Source organism: Salvelinus namaycush, chromosome 20 (genome assembly GCF_016432855.1).
Source record: "Salvelinus namaycush isolate Seneca chromosome 20, SaNama_1.0, whole genome shotgun sequence".
NCBI classification, from domain to species: domain Eukaryota; kingdom Metazoa; phylum Chordata; class Actinopteri; order Salmoniformes; family Salmonidae; genus Salvelinus; species Salvelinus namaycush.
The window spans coordinates 35405660-35421184 of NC_052326.1; the positions used below are offsets into that span (position 1 = coordinate 35405660).

At 46.1% G+C, this 15525-nt stretch overlaps 1 pseudogene; it reads right to left on the bottom strand.

The window, feature by feature from the left end:
• The window catches only part of LOC120064788, a 63782-nt pseudogene that overhangs the window by 21926 nt on the left and 26331 nt on the right, over positions 1 to 15525 (bottom strand).

Below are 15525 nucleotides of genomic sequence, written 5' to 3' on the forward strand. Positions count from 1 at the left end.
GTACTGCAGGGTACCTCGGGCCCGGTGAGCCTCCATCAGATGCCGGACAGTGTAGGCCGGACGACCATCAACAAGTCGAGGGGGCGGAGGGGCAGGGGTGGGGGTGGGGGTTGAGAAGGGACTGGTCCTTACCAGCTTGAGACGGGAGACATGGAAGGATGGACAGACCCTCATAGACCTGGGAAGCTGGAGACGATAGGTGAATGGGTTGATGCGACTCAGGATCTTGAATGGTCCTATGTAGAGCTTCCGCGAGCTTCCGCGAGTCCACCTTTAAGGAAAGATCACAGGTAGACCAGCCACACCCGTTGACCCGGTCGGAGGACCCGAAGAGGCCTTTGGTGTTGGTTTGCCTGGTGTTGGTGTCGGGTAGAGGAGCGGAGCAAGGAGGATCGCGCTCTGATCCAGGTGCGGCGACATCGTTGAATGAATGCTTCGGCTGATGGCGCCCCCACTTTGGCCTCTTGTTCACGAAACAGGGGGGGACAAGTGGACGAGTTCGGCAGTGTGTTGTGAGCATACTCCGCCTTGCTCCAGTTGCTGGCCTGGATGGAGACGAAACAGCAGAGGAACTTCTCCAGCTCCTGGTTGGCCCACTCCGTTTGCCCATTCGACTGTGGGTGGAACTCTGAGGAGAGTCTCACCGACGCACCCAACAGGGAGAAGAAGGCTTTCCAATACCGTGCGATGAACTGTGGCCCATGATCCGAGACAATGTCCTGGTGAAGTCCGTGTACTCGAAGAACATGGTTAAATCATGAGATCAGCGCTCTCCTTTGCTGAGGGCAACTTGGGTAAGGCAATGAAATGGGCTGCCTTGGAGAACTGATCAACGACCACCAAGATAGTCGTAAGCCCTTGGGATGGAGGTAACCCTGTGACAGTGTGGTAAAGGCGCATCACCGGGGGTAAACTACCTGCCCTCCATGACACCTACAACAACAGATGTTCTTGATGATCTTTTTGGCCTTCCTGTGACATCAACCACCTGAGCCACTGCCTGTTCACACCACTATCATCCAGAAGGCGAGGTCAGTACAGGTGCATTAAAGCTGGGACCGAGAGACTGAAAAACAGCTTCTATCTCAAGGCCATCAGACTGCTAAACAGCAATCACTAACTCAGAGAGGCTGCTGCCTACATTGAGACCCAATCACTAGTCACTTCAAACAATGACACTTTAATAATGTTTATATATCTTACATTACTCATATCACATGTATATACTGTATTTTATACCATCTATTGCACCTTGTCTATGCCGCTCGGCCATCGCTCATCCATATACTTTTGTACATATTCTCATTCACCCCTTTAGAGTTTCGTGTATTAGGTCATTGTTGGGAAATTGTTAGATTACTTATTAGATATTACTGCACTGTCGGAACTAGAGGCACAAGCATTTCACTACACTCGCATTAACATCTGCTAACCATGAGGACCAATAAAATTTTATTTGGATGGCAGAGGTTGGAGCAACCCAGCCGGTCGCTGTCATGAGGACTTGCTTTGGGCACAGGTGGAACAGGCCGCAACAAAGGATCTCACTTCCTCAATCATGTTGGGCCACCAGAATTTCAGCCTCAAATAATTTTTCCAAAAACCAGCATGAAACTCTTTCTAAAGACTGTTGACATCTAGTGGAAGCCCTAGGAACTGCAATCTGGGAGGATTTTGCCTTATAATAAAAGTGACAGCCATTGAAAACAGTGGTAGGCTGGATGGTTTGTCCTCTGGGTTTTGCCTGCCATATCAGTTCTGTTATACCTCACAGACATAATTTTAACAGTTTTAGAAACTTTAGAGTGTTTCGTATCCAAATCTACCAATTATATGCATATCCTAGCTTCTGGGCCTGAGTAACAGGCAGTTTACTTTGGGCACGCTTTTCATCCGGACGTGAAAATACTGCCCCCTAACCAAGAGAGGTTAAGGATAAACATAATACTTTACTGAGAAACGGTATCCGCAGGATCACAGTACACTTGAAAAAACAACAAACACTAAGTCTCGAAAACTCACTCAGGAAACGAACGCACACGGTAAACAATTCTAGCTTCTGCAAAGAGAAACAGAAAACACATCTCTTTTGAAAGGGGAAATCATAATGAGTAATAGAACACACCTGACTGTCATAATTGGCTCTAGGATGGTCTCTGCCGCCCTCTGGTGACAGGTGGAACCATGACAAATATAAGTACACAGACCTGGGTTGTTTCATCCAGCCCTCCAGGCGTACATGGCCAGCGGCCTCTTTGAGCTGCAGGGGAGGGGAGTTGGCCTTCTCCCGACAAAACACCTCTGAGAAGTGGGTAGCATACTCCGCCGGCAGGCCGCACGTGGCAGGGAGGCAGGGTGAGCACTTGGGGTGGCACAGGATGTGGCACTCTACAGTAGACCAGGAAGAGAGAGAAGGAAAGGCATTCATTCTGTAGGGTTGGTTTTTGGAGCTATGGTGGCTGTAAACAAGTATTCTGAGAAGTTGTGTTGTCAATCCATTTTATCTTCATACCTGTATACGAGTGTCAGGAATAATTGAAAAAATGTTTATAGAAAATAATGACCACAAGCTAGAAAAGTTTGATTTCAAGAAAAAGTTGAAATACAGTATGGGCTCTAGACTAACATTTCCCCCTGATGGCACTGGTTGGTGGCACCAGCCCATTATTTGGTCCCACCAATTTTTTGCGCAGCGTCACACAAGATTATTTTTTTTTATATCATCTTAGAAAGTCATTGACCGTGCTTTATTAAAAAGTGTTATAGACTACTGAGATTGTATACAAAAAATAGGTTGTTTCATCATCTTTTCATGTTGTGATTCTAAATACTTAAATTTGGTTCCTAATCCAGTGATTGTCATCTTGGGTTGACAATTAGGCCACTGTTAGTAGCCATGTATTAATCTAAAAGTAAATGTAATGTCCCAATTATTTTTGCAGTTGTAGCCTACCGCCCAATGAGATCTATGCAATCGCAATGGCTAATGCACTTAATAATTTTGCGCCCTCTGTATCTCAAAGCTATATCAAATATTTCAGTTGTAAAATAGTTGCTAATCAGCACAAAGTTAAAAAACTGAAATTATAGCTACAGAAAGCTGAGAACCTCCTCTTTACAGCTGTGAAAACATGATAGCGGTGTTTTGCCAGCAATTGGATTTCAAAATGTTATACAATCAGAACACATTTCTTTCTCCGGGAGCATTTTTGTTCCCCAAGAAAGGAGAGCGTGGCTCGATCAAAACAGCAGCAGGCCAAAGCGAAAGAGGTATCCGGGCAGGTAGACACAGCCTGGAGCCCTGGTAATGAACATAATGCAGTGGTCTGGGACATTGCTCATGAACTCAACAGCAGTGCTACCACAACAGTGATGAGGAAGAAAGGCAGTGCAGTACAGTAGGACCTACTAACCTAGGCAGGTGGCGGCCTGCCGTCCAAAGTGCACGGTGTCCAAGCAGACAGCACACTTGGTGGCCCTCATGTTGAGTCCGAAGTTGAAACGATGGGGTATGTTGTGGTGCATCCTCTCCTTCACACGACGCCCATACTCTACAACAAGACGGAGGGAGAAAAATTTGTGAAAACTAGAATGAATGAGTTTGCAGTGGTCTTGCACATACAGTGAATTCAGAAAGTATTCAGGCCCCTTGATTTTTTCCACATTTTGTTACGTTGCAGCCTTATTCTAAAATGGATTCAATAGTTTTTTCACCCCCATCAATCTAGATACAATACCCCATAATGACAAAGCAAACACAGGTTTTCATTAAAAAAAATGTTTTTAATCAAAAATCAAAAAATGAAATATCACATAAGTATTCAGACCCTTTACTCAGTACCGTCTTCTTGGGTACGACACTACTGGCTTGGCACACCTGCACTTGTGGAGTTTCTCCCATTCTTCTCTGCAGATCCTCTCAAGCTCTGTCAGGTTGAATGGGGGGTGTCGCTGCACAGCTATTTTCAGGTCTCTCCAGAGATGTTTGAATGGGTTCAAGTCCGGGCTCTGGCTGGGCCACTCAAGGACATTCAAAGACTTGTTCCAAAGCCACACCTGTGTTGTCTTGGCTGTGTGCTTAGGGTCATTGTCCTGTTGGAAGGGGAACCTTCGCCCCAGTCTGAGGTCCTGAGCACTCTGGAGCAGGTTTTCATCAAGGATCTCTCTGTACTTTGCTCCGTTCATCTTTCCCTCAATCCTGATTAGTCTCCCAGTCCCTGCTTCTGAAAAACATCCCCACAGCATGATGATGCCACCACCATTCTTCTCCATATGGATGTTGCCAGGTTTCCTCCAGATGTGAAGCTTGGCATTCAGGCCGAAGACTTCAATCTTGGTTTCATCAGACTAGAGAATCTGGTTTCTCATGGTCTGAGAATCCTTTAGGTGCCTTTTAGCAAAGTCCAAGCAGGCGGTCATGTGCCTTTTTTTGAGGAGTGGCTTCCGTCTGGCCACTCTACCATAAAGACCTGATTGGTGGAGTACTGCAGAGATGGTTGTCCTTCTGGAAGGTTCTCCCATTTCCACAGAGGAACTCTGGAGCTCTGTCAGAGTGACGTGTTCTTGGTAACCTCCCTGACCAAGGAACTTCCACCCTGATTGCTCGGTTTGGCCGGGCAGCCAGCTCTAGGAAGAGTCTTGGTGTTTCCAAACTTCTTCCATTTAAGACTGATGGAGGCCACTGTGTTCTTGGGGAACTTCAATGCTGCAGAAAGTTTTTGGTACCCTTTCCAAGGACTGTGCCTCGATACAATCCTGTCTCAGAGCTCTACGGACAATTCCTTTGACCTCATGGCTTGGTTTTTGCTCTGACATGCACTGTCAACTGTGGGACCTTATATAGACAGGTGTGTGCCTTTCCAAATCATGTCCAATCAATTGAATTTACCAGAGGTGGACTCCAATCAAGTTGAAGAAACATCAAGGATGATCAATGGAAACAGGAAGCACCTGATTTGAATTTCGAGTCTCAAAGCAAAGGGTCTGAATACTCATGTAAATTAGGTATTTTTAATTTTTATATATAAAATTGCTAACATTTCTAAAAACCTGTTTTCACTTTGACATTATGGGGTATTGGGAATGGTCCAAACACACCAAGACAGTATTGAAGAGGGCACGACAAAGCCTATTCCCCCTCAGGAAACTAAAAGGATTTGGCATGGGTCCTGAGATCCTCAAAAGATTCTACAGCTGCAACATCGAGAGCATCCTGACTGGTTGCATCCTGACTGGTTGCATCACTGCCGGGTACGGCAACTGCTCGGCCTCTGACCGCAAGGCACTACAGAGGGTAATGCGTACGGCCCAGTACATCACTGGGGCTAAGCTGCCTGCCATCCAGGACCTCTACACCAGGCGGTGTCAGAGGAAGGCCCTAAAAATTGTCAAAGACCCCAGCCACCCCAGTCATAGACTGTTCTCTCTACTACCACATGGCAAGCGGTACCGGAGTGCCAAGTCTAGGACAAAAAGGCTTCTCAACAGTTTTTACCACCAAGCCATAAGACTCCTGAACAGGTAATCAAATGGCTACCCGGACTATTTGCATTGTGTTCCCCCCCTAACCCCTCTTTTTACGCTGCTGCTACTCTCTGTTATCATATATGCATAGTCACTTTAACTATACATTCATGTACATACTACCTCAATTGGGCTGACCAACCAGTGCTCCCGCACAGTGGCTAACCGGGCTATCTGCATTGTGTCCCACCCACCACCCGCCAACCCCTCTTTTACGCTACTGCTACTCTCTGTTCATCATATATGCATAGTCACTTTAACCATATCTACATGTACATACTACCTCAATCAGCCTGACTAACCGGTGTCTGTATGTAGCCTCACTATTTTTATAGTCTCGCTACTGTTATTTTTCACTGTCTTTTTACTGTTGTTTTATTTCTTTACCTACCTATTGTTCACCTAATACCTTTTTTTGCACTATTGGTTAGAGCCTGTAAGTAAGCATTTCACTGTAAGGTCTACTACACCTGTTGTATTCAGCGCACGTGACAAATAAACTTTGATTTGATTGTGTGTAGATTGATTAAATGGTTTCCTCATAAATTTTAGAATAAGTCTGCAACTTTACAAAATGTGGAAAAAGTCAAGGGGCCTGAATACTTTCCGAATGCACTTTATACCTTGCAAATTGTTCTTGTCACTTAAATGTTCCTGACATAAGCAGCAGTTTTTTGACAGCAAGACTAAGCAAGTATACGAGGCATAGTATACCCAAAACATTCTCTGCCTTTGCATGTTCTCTGTTCTAGTGACATAACCATGACTATGAGTTGGATCATGCAGATGACAATGTGTGTATGTATTTACAAAAGATGGGTAATGGTTTCAGATCTACTCAGTTTTGCAAAAAGAAAGGCTGGTTAACCCTTTACACTCATACCTGTATACGGTTTGAAAATGGCAGAGTTGGGCAGTGATAAGGACCTAAATTGGAACGCAGTGGCTGTATACTAACATGCTATAAATGATGTCAGAGCTCAGCGCCTCACAGCCCTGTATGGGTTTTGACTGACAGCCTTTCTGAACTTGAGCATTGCACACAACAAGAAGTTGCCCCCATCATCCCTCCCGCTAATTGGGAAACTTTTGCACATTTTTTGTTGTCTGAGTGAGGGAATTGCTGTAAATTATTTCCAAGATGAGATGTTGAGGATTATAATAAATACCGCTTTGATGTCATACAAGCAAGCCAAACAACAGTGAGTCCAAATGTGCACTTCACATTTCCAGATCATAAAGCTCATGTCATATACAGTGTCAACAGTACAGTTACAAGATGTACAGTTACAAGATGACATGGTGTCATACCCTGGGTTGTTCTGAACAGAATGCGTCTGTTTGTCTATTGTGAAGAGAATTTGCAGCGCAACATGCACCTGAATGCACACGACTACTTTCTACGCGCACAAAACATATTTTCTCTGAATTGCCCTGGGAAAGCCTAACACTGTAAGATCGTATTTTATAACTTAGCTAGTCATGTTGGCAATAGAAAAGCTTTGTCCACCTGACCCAGATTGCAATTTATAAAGGGATGTTTTTGGATGGTGTGTGATTGGGTTCCAAACAAAACAACTACAAGTGTGCTTAGTCCAGTTCCTCAACGGCACAGCTAGGAGAGCTCAGAAAATCACCTTATAGTTGAAGACTGTTCTGAAAGTGCATTGAAATTACTTAGGAACTGTGCACACTTTGGAGATGTGTGGGGCCACTTGGAGACACCAGTTAGTCCTCTCACTCAAACACTTGTCATTTTCTTGTCTTATGTTGCACATACCCCACATTTTCCAGTCATTTTCTTATGTTACTGAATGTATCCAGAGTATTTTCAGATTTTGTTATCAACAAGTGCAGGGAACTGTAAACCAGAAGTCCTGATCCTCACCCTCTTCTTTGCGTTTGAGGGCGTTTGGCACAGAATAAAATATAATTCCGTGGCAGTTACATTTGCCAAGACCCACCCACATCTTGTTGACCAACTGATGGAGCATTTCCTCAGTGGATTCTGAATCATTCTCTATTTTTGCCCACTGATACTCTAAACACTTGTTCCTTCAGCCAATAACCCTGACAGCATCACATCATGGTTTCTTTTAGGAAACTTTGGCGCTGGACAATGTGACTGGAAAGATTTCAATACACAGGACATTTGAGAAATGTACCGAACATTCATATATGCATCGGGTGCTTAACGCATTAGGGCGTACACCCAAGGTGCTCAAAATCACATTTAGATTCTTGAAATTCATTTTACCAGAATATAAATTAGCCTGTAAAGTTAATAAAATAAAGTAGAACGATGTCCTTATACCAACATGACAAGTTTTATTGAAAGTTTTATCTTCATCCCTGTTATAAATCAATAATGAATATAATATACACTACCGTTCAAAAGTTTGGGGTCACTTAGAAATGTCCTTGTTTTTGAAAGAAAAGCTAATTTTTTGTCCATTTAAAGTAGAACTTCTAGGATCAGGCCTGACGAACACAAGAATTTGCCTCTAATTTACTTGTGTTTGCGGCAGACAATGGCCTGCTCAAAGTGAGCCGCTGCTGTTGGGAAGTCAAAACCGTCCAACTCCTTGGAGCACCATCCGATGCGCATCAGCCTCGTTACTTTGTCCTCAAGAAGGCGTGATCTTGAGGCAGTCTTTACTCTGTTTTGGAGAAAGAATCCCCTCACACTAGAAACAGGGATAATCAACACAATCTTCGTCAATTTTTCCCAGTCTGGGTACACTTAACTGAAGTACCTTGTGTCTTTTGCGTGAGTAAAAAATAGAAACACACACCAGACACTAATTTCCAAGCAGCTTGATGATTTATTAGCCTATGAAGCATATTAGCCTTTGAAGTTGGAGCCCATCTACTGGTACTTCCATCAATTAATAAAAAGCATTCTTTTGCAATGGATTTTTTTTTAGGACAATTTGGCTGGCAACAATTTTATTTATTTGGTTTAAAAAAAGAAAATGGCCAAAAGACAGCATTTACCGGCTAATGGAAACCCTGCATCACATGCACCTCAGATGCAGGCTAGCGTTGTAAATGTGCCCCATGAACCAGTTGCAGCGAGGAGATGAACACAAGCACATTGAGGTGGAAGATGGTGACCTCTTCAAAAAACATTTTCAAACTGGGAATACACTTACTTTCAAAAGTTACTCTTCGCTTCTCTGTGAGCAGAATAAGAGGGAGAAAAAAAGAGTTCTAAAAGTGGCTAGGTGACAGCAGAAGATCAAGGAGAGCAAGAAAATTAGAGAGAGAGAGAGAGAGCGACAAGAGAGAGCAGGGGCTGTAGGACTTACCCTCGGGCGTGGAGCTCTCCTTGCAGCGGGCAGAGATGGATGGTGCCAGTAGAATGCTGGGGTTGGGCTGGAGCTCAGGGGACTTGACGATGGTCGACATGAGTATCTGCTGGCGGGCAGAGGCAGGCGTGGCCGGAGCATGCTCTGAGGCTTTGAAATGGGCCGCTGGGGGGGAAAGGGTAATACCTAATCAGTTGTACATCAATGTGTTCAAAGGAAATGGGTCTTCTGTATTTAACCCAACCCCTCTGAATCAGAGAAGTGCGGAGGGCTGCCTTAATCGACATCCACGGCGCCCGGGGAACAGTGGGTTAACTGCCTTGCTCAGGTGCAGAACGACAAATGTTGACCGTGTCAGTCCGGAGATTCGATCCAGCAACCTTTCGGTTACGGGCTCAACGCTCCTACCCGCCAGGCTACCCGCCACCCCCAGGGAGGAAGGCAGGGGAAACATTAGCCTTTGGGTACATATCTGGCACACTTCGACACACCAGAAACGTTGCTTCATGTCCCCATCATCAATATACAATCCCCATCATCAATATACAATGACCGTGTTCAAATACTTTAAAAACGTCTTCTCACTTCCACTGGACTGCTCTCCCCAATATGTTAGATCATCATGTTAGATCAACGAAAGGACAGGATACAGTCCAGGATTTGAACCAAACACTATGACAACCATCAGGGCATATATTCACAAACAACTCACAGTAAGAGTGCTGATCTAGGATCAGTTTTGCCTTTTAGATCATAATGAATAATATTGCATGGACAGGATCTAGGATCTGATCCTAGATTAGCACTCCTGCTCTGAGAGGCTTTATGAATATGGGTCTAAATCCTGCAATAGGTTGTTGGCGACACCACCCACCCTCTTACCCTCTTCTCTTAGTGATCTCAGCTCTATCCTCATATTCTGCAGAGCCTCCTCCAGGTCTGAGCAGCGTGTCCTCTCCTTCTCCAGGGCCACCTTCATGTCACTGTACTGGATGGGCAGCGCCGGGTGAGCCTGGGCCCCGGATCCCCCAGCTCCATTCCCATTGGGCCCCAGCTCCTCACGACGACGCCCAAAGATACCCTGGCAGGAGAAAGAAAGGGTTAGATGGAGCTTCAGAAAGAGTTAGCATCACTCTCACATATAGTAACATTACAATGTATTGTCTCTGTTTTCATTCTCATTGACATAACACTTACATTTTAGTCATTTAGCAGTTGCTCTTATCCAGAGTGACCTACGGTAGTGAGTGCATACATTTTCAGATTTGTTCCTACTGGTCCCCCATGGGAATCGAACCCACAACCCTGGCATTGCAAGTGCCATGCTCTACCAACTGAGCCACACAGGACCACGATAATTGAAACATCCGTGTGTAGTGAGTGACCGCTCGAAGAAAAATAAATACCTGCTTCTATGCAGACTCTGCCATTTACCACATTTCCAGCACTAAGTTCTCTCACCTTCTTTTTCTTGGTGGGCAGGTCCATTTTGGCCTGTAGGAAGTCAATCAGTTTGGTCTGCTGAGAAATGGTGCCCTCCATCTTGACTTTCTCATGAGAATAGACAGCCTGTGTGTGGTGGGAGAGGAGCAACATCTCAGAATCAGCCTCAATATAAGAGTACCAGCTAACATCTCAAATTGAACTAGCTGTAGCAGCTGCGTTCCAGCAACTATGGAGGATGTATGCGTAATCTGTGTCATATTCATTTGGGAACACAACAGAAAACTTTTCAAAGTGTTTTGCCACAGAAAACGAAAATGAGCGTTTCTTATTGGACAAGACCACACAGTCCTTCCCTGTTTCAGTCCGTTTGGTGCCTAATGAATATCTCCCAGGCCAGTACAGCCCAGCTCAGCAGTGTAATAGCAGTCTAAGTGGGAGTGAGCGTAATGTCACCTGAATATTCTCCAGCTGGTACTCCAGGTCAGTCCTCTCAGTCTTCAGCAGGTCAGTCTGGTCCAGAGCATCCTGCAGGCCCTGGGTCAGACGGAAGATGTGGCTCTTTTGTAGGTCCATCTGCTGCTGCAGCTTGCCTTGCTGTGGTGGGTAGATCACCACACAAACACACATCATTCCAAGACAAGCTAAAAGCTATTTTGTTAACTCTTTATTTTACAGTCTTATATCAATGGGGCTCGTCTTCACAAAAAGTTTCAGAGTATAAGTGCTGATCTAGGATCAGCCCCCCATTGTCCATGTTACCTTATTCATTATGATTTAAAAGGCAAAACTTATCCTAGATGAGCATTGTGGGGTACTTTCTACCTCATCCATTATCCTCTGCTTCAGCTCCCTCTCTGTCTCCAGTTTCTGCTGCAGGGTACGGGCATTCATCTCCAGCATGGCGTGCTTCTTCTCCAGGTCATTCAGCTGACAATAAACATACAGATTCAAAATGTGTGTAAAATAATCATAATAATATAACATGCCATTTAGCAGACATTTTTATCCAAGTGCCTTACATTGCATATTTATTTTTGTATATTTGACCCCAACAGGAATCAAACCAACAAACCTGGAGTTGCTAGTGTCACGCTCTACACAAGACTCACCGTATCAGAGAGACTCTCAGCCTTCAATCTCTGTTCTTTCAGAGTTTGCTGCAGAGACACGATCTCCGCCTTGTGCTCACTGACCGCTAGCTCCACTGCCTGGCGAGACTCTGTACTGCGCTGGTCTGCACGCAGCCTGAGCACACAAACATAACATTCACTGTGTGTGCACAGCTGTGTGTTGGTAGGAAGCTATGTTTGTATGATTAGTCTGTGAGATGGCAGTGTGTGTTTTGTGTGCCGGCCTTTGCGAATGTCAATATGAGATGAGCACATGTGTATGTACTATGTATGGGTGTCTGTATGTATGATCTGTGTATGTATGATAGTATGGGTGTGTATGACACATGTGAATTTGTGTACATATTAACGCTTGTGCGTGTGTGTATAATGCCTGCTCATGTTACGTGTGTGTATGATACCCGGCGTGCGTATGTGTATATGCCTGTTCTGCTTCTCGTTGTCCATCAGGCGTTGCATGTCTCGGGTCCTCCTCTCGGCCTGGTTCTTCTCGTCCTCCAGTGCTCCCCTCCAGGCCTCCCACTGTCTCTCCTTCTCCAGCAGCTCATCATTCAGACTCTCCAGCTCCACAACCTGTTCCTCCAGCATGCTGCATGTTGTCTTCAGAGTCTCAATGTTCTACAGGCACACCAGTCACTTGTTTTATTTTGTTTTTATGTAACTAGGTATGCCTTTATGTAACCAGGTAAATCATTGAGAACACAATCTCTTTCGCAATAACGACCTGATACACTTGTCGCTTCCTATGCTGAGTCTGTATAAAGTAAACTCACCCCATTCCGTACAAATGTGCGCAACCGCAACGTTCAAACGAGGCTACAAAGAAAACGAATGGGACTGGAGCGACTGTGTTGACTTCAAAATCGGGGGTGTGAACTAGGTTTCTATTCAAGCGTTGATCGACATGGTAATGGCTCTATAGTATTGGAGAAAAGTTGAAAAAAACTGACCCTCCGTTACATCGTGACGTGTCATGTCGTAACGTACAGCACGCATAAAGCAACTATTTCTGTCTTACAATCTCTCTCCACCAGGTGTAGTACTTCTCTCATCGTTTAAAAACAAGAAATGGACAGTGACGGAGGTAAGGGGGGGATACCTAGTCATTTTTTTGCATCATCATTGCATGCGATCATCATTCTCAAAGCCGCTGCTTACTTCTAAGATCACTTTAGCACCGCCCTAAAAACCCGATTCAAATTCGACACAAACCTTCAAATAGGTATGTAATGACACATTATATAAACTCTTTATAGTGTTTTATTTAAATTTTAGAGGCAATAAGGTGATAAGTTGGACAAATCGAGTGAAAAAAAGCAATTTTCCCACACAACATCTCTCCTTCTCACTATCACGCATTAGTTTCGCTTCCCCACCTGCCATTCTTAAAAAGACCTGACGGGGCTCATTGCCTGCTTGAATTATGCAGAAACGGGCAGCGTTTAGGTCATGTAATTGATTATGTTGGAAAGGGGAGAAATTGTGTTGGAAAGGGGAGAAGTATTACGTTTTTGGGGCGCTAAAATAAGGCTTGACAACGAGACACTTTCATTCAGTCTGCATGGTCAATGCAGCACATGCAACAATGTTGTTTCCAATTTGATCTTATTATAAATCCACAAGCGTTCTATAATTACAATATTAGTTTGTGTTTCTTACATCTGCAAACAGCTAGTTTGCATTTTCTTAGCAAGTTAAGCTAAATCGTGTTAGTCACTAATGCTAATCGCTGGCTAGCTAACTAGCCAGAGCAAACGTAGCTAGCTAATACAGCCTGATACCAGTGCTGGTGCAGGCCTAATTCAGCATGTTGTTTGCGCAACAGTGTCTTCTAAATCAATGGGGAATAGGCGAAGCATGAATGTGTTGGCTATATGAATAAAGATTTAATGTAGCCAAAGATTATAGGGTCCCCTAGGAAACACGGAACATTACTTTGGTTCCTACCCTGTCACAATAACTCGTCCATGGCATTTTCATTCATTTATATGTCAAGCAACACTGTATTCAAAGTGCCCAATATTATTTATATTCTAACTATATTGTAACGACCCGGTATTGTGTTCTGTGTTTGTGGGTGTGTTATGGTTCTCATGGCTACTAGCAGGGGTTAAATATGTCAGGACAGATGGAAAGGTTGGGGGGGTATGATGGGTAATCCCGCGGGGTTTGGAAATGCATAAATAGGGGTTACTGTGTCATCTCTCTCTCTTCTGTTCGGGACCTTGATCTGTTCCTATGAGAGTGACCCTTAACTCGACATGGTATAAATGTGTACGTTCGGTATTTAGCGGCGTGGGCTGTGGCCTGAACAATAGCCCAGTTTAGGAATAAACCTGTGTTCTGACCTGCACACCTAGAGTCCGTCTCTTTTCCTTTTATGACCCAGCCGGGTCATTACATTGGTGTCAGAAGTGCTTTCGAACTACGGGATCGAGACTAGGCGAGTTAGCTGTTCAGTATAGGCCGGGTTGGCTTTAGCGTGACTCGCATCGACGGTCATGATGCCTGGGGCGAGGCGGAAAATTAAGGAAGAGTCGGACAAAGTGTCCGTTGTGGGCTCGAGGGTACCCGGTCGGGAGGGTCAGGCGGCGACTGCCGTAGAAGAGCTGGAGAGCCACATGGCGGAGGTTAAATTGTCAGTCAGCAGGATGGCAGAACTGGCGGGTTTTCCTTCACACCGCTCGAGAGCAGACGTCACGGCGACGGGGATATCGACGTCACCGGGTGCGGAAATGGCTGGGCCTGCTTATGTAAACAGAGATGGCAGCGGCCTATTGCCATTAGCCACGGTAGCGGCTAAACTACCAAAGTTCAATGGACAAGGTAAATGGGAAGTTTTTTTCACTCAATTCGAGTTGTTGGCTAGAGCCGGGAGGTGGTCTGACGAGACGAAAGCGTTACAGCTTGCCCTGAGCCTGGCAGAGGAGGCGTCGGAATGCCTGTTAACGCTAGCCCCGGACGAGAGGGGCGACTACGGTGCGCTAGTGGAGGCATTGGGGGGCCGTTTCGGCAGCGACGCGCAGCCCAACATGCTGCGGATTGAACTGAGTAACAAAAAGAGACTTCAGGGGGAATCATTAAAGGCGTTGGCAAGTGGTATTCTGAGCCTGACCAGGCGGGCTTATGCAACTATGCCGATTGGGGTGCAAGACGAGCTGGCACGGGACAGTTTTATTAGAGCGCTCTCTTCCACCGAACTGGGTAAGCATGTTCAGATGGCGGACCCACCATCTCTGCGGGCTGCAGTGGAGATAGCCAGGAAGAGGGAGCTGATCTGGGGTGAGGGAGTGAGAGTGGAAGTCGCCAGTCAACCAGAGGTGAGAGCAGCGGTGGCTGGGGTGCCAGGGGTCACAAAACCAGAGTGGGTTGACGAGTTGGGCGGGCTAGTCAAGACTGCTTCGCTTGTCATGGAGAGGGGCTCCAGGCAACGTCGCAGTGTCAGCTCAACTCCTATTGTCTGCTGGGGTTGTGGCCAGCCTGGCCACATTCAGCGGGAGTGTGGCAGATTCTCCCGTCACCAGGGAAACGACAGCGGGTTCTCGCGCAGGGGGCAGCGCGGGCCCACCCCCCCGCCCCCGAACCCACTGTAAGCAAAAGAGGTACCCAGCAGCGCAGACAAGAGGGTGGGGACCTGCTCCCCCAGGGTGTAGCTGCCGCCGTGTTTCCTAGTCCGGTAGTTGTGGTGGGACGTACCACCGTTGGGGACTTCTGCAATGTCATCGTCAAGGTAGAGGGGGTGGAATGTTTGGCCCTGGTCGACACGGGCTCTACAGTAACCCTGGTGAGACCAGACATACTACCTGTTGGGGTGCGGGTGGAGCCGACCCTTGTCCAGCTACGGACTGTCACGGGGGAGCTAGCCCCCATGTTAGGGAAGTGTCAGCTATCTGTGACTGTGGGGGGGAGAACTGTGGGGTGTCCGGTGTGGGTAGCAGCGGTGCAGGACCCCTGTATACTGGGAATGGACTTTTTGAAAAACTGTGGGGCTCAGTTGGACTTAGCGTCGGGCACTTTGAGGCTGTCGGGGGGGCCCACAGTGGGAATGTCGCCTTCGGGAGGGCCAGCAGGGGGCAGGGCTGTCCCTCCGTCTTCCTCCAAGCTTGCAGAAACTC